This window comes from Macaca thibetana, chromosome 17, assembly GCF_024542745.1.
Source record: "Macaca thibetana thibetana isolate TM-01 chromosome 17, ASM2454274v1, whole genome shotgun sequence".
NCBI classification, from domain to species: domain Eukaryota; kingdom Metazoa; phylum Chordata; class Mammalia; order Primates; family Cercopithecidae; genus Macaca; species Macaca thibetana.
Genome location: NC_065594.1, coordinates 91,649,832 through 91,656,260, shown reverse-complemented (window position 1 = coordinate 91,656,260; position 6,429 = coordinate 91,649,832). Strand labels below are relative to the sequence as shown.

At 52.3% G+C, this 6,429-nt stretch overlaps 1 long non-coding RNA gene across 1 annotated transcript; it reads right to left on the bottom strand.

Moving 5' to 3' along the window:
* Positions 1–645: 645 nt before the first annotated feature.
* On the bottom strand, positions 646–4,461 carry LOC126940619 (uncharacterized). The gene is made up of 3 exons (XR_007720838.1): positions 4,378–4,461; positions 3,427–3,551; positions 646–1,715 (listed from the first exon to the last, which is right to left on the bottom strand). It is a non-coding gene; the product is annotated as an uncharacterized LOC126940619 (long non-coding RNA).
* Between the last annotated feature and the right edge of the window lie 1,968 nt (positions 4,462–6,429).

Here is a 6,429-nt window from a genome sequence, read left to right as displayed (position 1 = left end):
TTTGTTTGTTCATCTGCACAGTGGGATTCGATTGCCAGTGGGGGCCTGGGCAGGCTGTGGGAAGAGCTCAGTACCTGGTGTCCTGGCATCAATGGACATTGGGTGGCATGAGGTGAGTGATCAAGCATTGGATCCTTTCTTGTTAATCTGGCTTCAGAGGGAGGATGAGATGGGGCCCAGCGTGAAGGCCTTGAAGTCAGAAATGGACGTGGAGGGAAACAGCCTGAATGTAGCCGGAGGCCCTACTAACGCTGCCCGGGACTGGTCCAGCAGCCATCCTGTGTAGGCGGGCCGTTTCAGACGTGGCCAGGGGACAGAATATTAACACCTCATGTTGGTAAGCACGGGGCGCCTTTGTTTTCTGTGTTTTTAAACCCATGGCCCTTTTGAAACATAGGCTTAGTGGGCAAGTAGCTTGTCCCCGTTTTACAGATGGGGAAACTGAGTCCCAAGGGACCGTGCTCACTGATACCAGTTAATGGCAGAATAGAATGAGAGCTGGTTTTCTGCTGTGCCACCTTCAGAGCCAGATTCCTCCATCAAACCTAGGGAAAGATACATTGCCCCAGGATAAAAATCAGTACAGTGAGTTTTTATTGTATGATATTTAAGGTGAAATAAAGTTGAAATAATGTTGAAGCCAAGTTGAGCATGAGTCAATTCTTTTAATTGAAAGGCATTTAAAATACGTCGCCGTTGTATGGTTCTCTAAGAAACACTGGGAAGAATCTTTTGTAAAGTGGCAAATCCTTTTGACACGTCAACAGTCACTCTTCATGTATCTTAATGTGTAGATTTCATTTTTCAAATATCACGTCTCTTGAAGCAGGTCACACCTTTACGAAGGGTCTGGAAGGGAGAGGATTTGACAGTTGGGCACCTGCATTTACAGGTTTTGCATCAATTGCAAATCTTGCAAATAAAATAATCTCCTTAAAAAATAAGAATAAAATTTGTAGCAATTTTTCTCTCCAATTTTCTTTCTTGGCATTTCAGTATGTTTATCACTTGATCTCTGTGAATCATAAACCACCCCATAATCACACAAAATGCCCCCAGGATATGTCTCCCTCTCCCTTAATGACAGCAGCCAATCGTTGATTGTTTATTTGATCCGAGAGGCATACTTCATTCACCCAAAGCTTTTCAAAGAGCCAAGATGAAGAGCCAGCCTGGAGATGGCTTCCTGCCCTGTCTGGTGGGCACCCTGGAGCTGGGGGCTGTGATGAGGGCGGAGGCACGGGTGGGCCCAGTCAGCCCAGCCTGACCCCGAAACTGTAGGGCCTCAAGTGTGCTGTGGGCTCCTGCCAACTTAAAACAAATATGATACTTACTTCCCAGATGACCTTTTACAATGGGATTCGAGAAAGCCAGTGGAGTTTTATTTGAGGACGTTTTTAATCAATTTGGAAATTGATTTTGTTGGTCTGATGTCAAGCTGTCATTTTTCAGAGACCCGAGTCTTACCTCTCAGCCTGAGGCTTTCTGGCAAACCCATTCCACAATAAAAGCAGCATTGGCCACCTGAGGAAGTGGGAGGAAGAATTGGGAGGCTTTATCTTCTCCTCTTTTGATGTCGATAAGTAACGTAGGGTCTTAAAGTCCCTCGTGGAGTCTTCGAAACCCAGCTCCTTGCGTTTAAACAAGCACCAGGTGCTTCGTGTCCCTCTCCAGTGGCCGCTGCCTCTGCTGCATGGAAGTGACATGACGGGGTCCTAGGATTTCACAGGTAAAGGGAATTCGGCTCAAGCACCCCATTTTACAGGTAGAGAAAAATTGAGGCCTAGAGAGGGAATGACATGAATTTCTAAGCTGCTGAATGATGGAGAGAAAAGGTTAAACTGGGCCTCAGACTCCTAGAACTACAGTTATGGCCTCTCCTTCTGGGGCATTCCTTCTGGTGACCTTGGACCTCGGGGAGGCTTGACAACAACCAAACAGCAATGCCCCCCAGTCATCAGCTCCAGACAGCAATACCCCCCAGTCGCCAGCTCCAGACAGCAATGACCCCCCAGTCGTCAGCTCCAGACAGCAATACCACCCAGTCGTCAGCTCCAGACAGCAATACCCCCCAGTCGCCAGCTCCAGACAACAATGTCACCCAGTCGTCAGCTCCAGACAGCAATACCCCCCAGTCGTCAGCTCCAGACAACAATGTCACCCAGTCGTCAGCTCCAGACAGCAATGCCCCCCAGTCGTCAGCTCCAGACAGCAATACCCCCCAGTCGTCAGCTCCAGACAACAATGTCACCCAGTCGTCAGCTCCAGACAGCAATGCCCCCCAGTCGTCAGCTCCAGATGGCAATGCACCCCAGTCGTCAGCTCCAGACGGCAATGACCCCCAGTCATCAGCTCCAGACAGCAATGCCCCCCAGTCGTCAGCTCCAGACGGCAATGCCCCCCAGTCGTCAGCTCCAGACGGCAATGCCCCCCAGTCGTCAGCTCCAGACGGCAATGTCCCCCAGTCGTCAGCTCCAGACGGCAATGCCCCCCCCAGTCGTCAGCTCCAGACGGCAATGTCCCCCAGTCGTCAGCTCCAGACGGCAATGCCCCCCCCAGTCGTCAGCTCCAGACAACAATGCCACCCAGTCGTCAGCTTCAGACAACAATGCCGCCCAGTCGTCAGCTCCAGACAGCAATACCCCGCAGTCGTCAGCTCCGAAGCAGCCCCGGCTACAAACTGAGGATATAGTTAAACTCTAATTTGTCAGTTCTCTGATGCCACCTGGGTGCCTGGAGCTGTAGTATTCATGGTACTATTTACTGTATGATACTGGCAGAGGGGTTGATGGACAGGACAGGTGAAGCAATGGCTGGGACAGAGAGTGGATCTATCACAGTCTCCAACAGGGACACAGTCTCCCAGAGCAGCCACGGGGCGGCCGGGTCTGTGCTGCCCTCCCTGCTTCTTGCCAGTGTGCCCGGATCCCACACATCTGGCTGATAGGAGCCATCTTGCTGGTGGAACATGGTGGGTTGGGACGCTGCCCCAGCCTCTGGCAGTATGGGAAGCAGTGGGGGGCCGCCAGGTGCTACAGCCTGAATGTAGGTGCCTCTCAAATGTGTAGAGTGAAACCTAAGCCCCATGTGATGTTGTTAACAGGTGGGGCCTTCTGAGAGGAGGCTTGGTGATGGGGCTCCTCCCTCGTGAACAGGATCCTCGCCTTATAATGGAGGCCAAAGGACACACCCAGCCCCTTTTCCTCTCCCACCCCCTCCCCACCTGAGGATGCGGCCCAGAGGCGCCATTTTGGAAGCACAGGCTGGGTCCTCACCGACCGGGAACCAGCTGGTGTCTTGATCGCGGACTTCCCCGCCTCCAGAACGATAAGAAATAAATTTCTATTGTTTATAAATTACCAATTCCAAGGCATTTTGTGATAGAAACATGACTAGACTGGGACACCTGGGCTACCTTTGTCACACCTGGTCAAAGCTGCCTAGTCAACCTACGAACACTGTCTCCAGCTCTCCCTTGCATCTGGAGACTGGCCCGTTTTATGTTTTCATCAGCCTCTGCCTGAATCCCTCATGAGACCTCCATCCAGAATCTGTATGGAGCAAGAATGAGGACGCTTTCAGGATCCTGTGTGACTTCTGCTGAAACAAGTGTACTCGGTTACAGTAGGGGCTAACAGGCCGCTTGATGCTTGGACCTGTGTGGCTTCCTGCTGAAGCCAGTGTACTAGGTCACATCAGAGCTAACAGGCCACTTGCATGCTTGGATGTCTTCCTCAGAACACCCTTGAATGCTCTTTCAAAAGCCTCTCCCACCACCCCTTCGTCTTTCTCTCTGTTTCCCTGTCTCTGCCTTTGCACATGAGTGTCCAAGCCCTCTTGGTGAGTAACAATGCCTGCAGATATTTGAGATAAACCATTCGTGCCTCGACCATGCCTGTAGTGAAGGTGGTGGGGCTGTGTGGGGCTGTGTGTGGCTGCGTGACACGAGGGAGCTGGGGCCGGGCTTGGGTCTGAGGGCATCGGGCTGCTAGGATCTTGCCTCTAGATCCTGAACCTGCCAACGCCGGTTCTTATTCAGTCCGTGTTAGCCAGGTGAGGAGCGGTGAGGACCGGTTAGCATTGAGAAAGTGTAGCCTGGAGTTTGAAACAGAATGTGATGAAACTCTTCTCACTGTTAGGATTTTATTTTATTTTATTGTACTCGAAGATCTCAAGCCAGGCAGTCACACAGTACATTGTTCTGTTTATTGACATTTCCTTCATCAGCACCCTGACAGGAAAAAGACGATTTGATTCCCATTTGTTTTCCTTGCCAAAATAATGAAGACTGTGATGAGTGTTTGTTTAATATGCACCCCCCACTTTTTTTGGAAGAGAAGAGCAAAGAAAGATCAAGGGAGGAGGAGCACCCATTACCTTCATGGAACAGGAGGGGCGCATGCATAATAGATACGGCAGCCATGGGAACAGGAACCAGGGTACCGGGACACCAGGGAACCAAGGAACCAGGGAACCAGGAAACCTGGGAACCAGGGAACCAGGGAAGCAGGAAACCAGGGAACCAGGAAACCAGGGAACCAGGAAACAGTGAAACAGGAAACCAGGGAACCAGAGAACCAGGGGAACCAGGAAACCAGGGCACCAGGGAATCAACCAGGGAACCAGGAAGCCAGAGAACCAGGGAACCAGGGAAACCAGGGTTCTGAGGAAGCAGGAGAAGGGAGGAGGGAGGGAGAGAAGGAGAGAGGGTGTGAGGGAGAGAGGGCGTGAGGGAGGAGGAAGGAATGAAGAGAGAGAGGAAGGCAGGGAAGAAAGGGAGAGAGGGAGGGAGGGAGACAAGAAAGGAAGAAAGAAAAGAGGGAAGAAATTAAAGAAAGGAAGGAAGGTAGGGAAAGAGGGAAGGAGGGAGGAAGGAGGGAAAGAAGGAAGGGATGGAGGGAGGGAGGACGGGAGGAAGGAGGAAAGGAAGGAAGGGGAGGGAGAAGGAAGGAATAAAGAGAGAGGAAGACAGGGAACGAGGGGAGAGGGAGGGAGGGAGAAAGGAAAGAAGGAAGGAAGAAAGGAAGAAAAAAAGAAGGGAAAGAGGGAGGGAGAGAGGAAGGAAGGAAGAAAGGAATGGAAGGAGGGAGGGAGGGAGGAGGGAGGAGGAAGGAATGAAGAGAGAGAGGAAGGCAGGGAAGAAAGGGAGAGAGGGAGGGAGGGAGACAAGAAAGGAAGAAGGAAAAGAGGGAAGAAATTAAAGAAAGGAAGGAAGGTAGGGAAAGAGGGAAGGAGGGAGGAAGGAGGGAAAGAAGGAAGGGATGGAGGGAGGGAGGACGGGAGGAAGGAGGAAAGGAAGGAAGGGGAGGGAGAAGGAAGGAATAAAGAGAGAGGAAGACAGGGAACGAGGGGAGAGGGAGGGAGGGAGAAAGGAAAGAAGGAAGGAAGAAAGGAAGAAAAAAAGAAGGGAAAGAGGGAGGGAGAGAGGAAGGAAGGAAGAAAGGAATGGAAGGAGGGAGGGGGGAGGAGGGAGGAGGAAGGAATGAAGAGAGAGAGGAAGGCAGGGAAGGAGGGGAGAGAGGGAGGAAGGGAGAAAGGAAAGAAGGAAAGAAGGAAGGAAGAAGGAAAAAAGGAAGGGAAAGAGGGAGGAATAGAGGAAGGAAGGAAGGAAAGAAGGAAGGAAGGAAGAAAGGAAGAAAGGAAGGAAGGAAAGAAGGAAGGAGGAAGGGAAGTTAGTACTAAATTCTTGCAGTGCCCGGGCACTCTTCCCCTAGTGGGCAGGGCGGAGAGACTGTGAGCGCAGAGACGCTGGCATGCGTGTGGGTGCAGGGAGGCAGGAGGAGGCTTACTCTGGGGTTCTCTGTGTCTGTGCTGGCCACACAAATGCTCTGTGTCCACTGAGATGCGGTCTCTCCGACAGCGGTCTGGCGCCGCCGAGCACGAAGGAGTCAACGAAGGACACGAGTCTCAGGTGCTTCCCTCCGAGTGGGGGTCGCTTTCTTATTTCAGCCAAAACAGAACTTCACGTTGGAAAATAACACTAATTCGGACTGTATCCAACAGGCACGCGCAGCTAGGAAAGTCTGCCTTTCGCCAGGGCTTCACTGGTTTTCCTGATGTGCACGCCACCTGCAAACGTGTAGAGCCCAGACTCTGTGCGACGTGTGGGTGGGACTCTATGTGTGCCAGGTGACATCTCCGTGTGACTCCTCGTGGCTCGTGGGCTGGCGGGCACTGCTTATCGCCCCTTCTGTTTCAGTCTGGGCATCGTTCCTGTCACGAATCTCCCCCTGCCCTTGCTCCCCAGACACCCCAAGGGACTTTGCCACTGTTCCCCGTCACCGGCCACCTGCAAAGCCTGGGTCGAAGGTGCTATGTCAGCAAGGCTGGGGCTGTGCGTTCAGCTACAAAGCCCTGAACTGGAAACTGGCTGCTCAGGGCATACAGGAGGACGGGAAGAGTGTCCTGCCAGGTGCCCAGCGCTCTGGG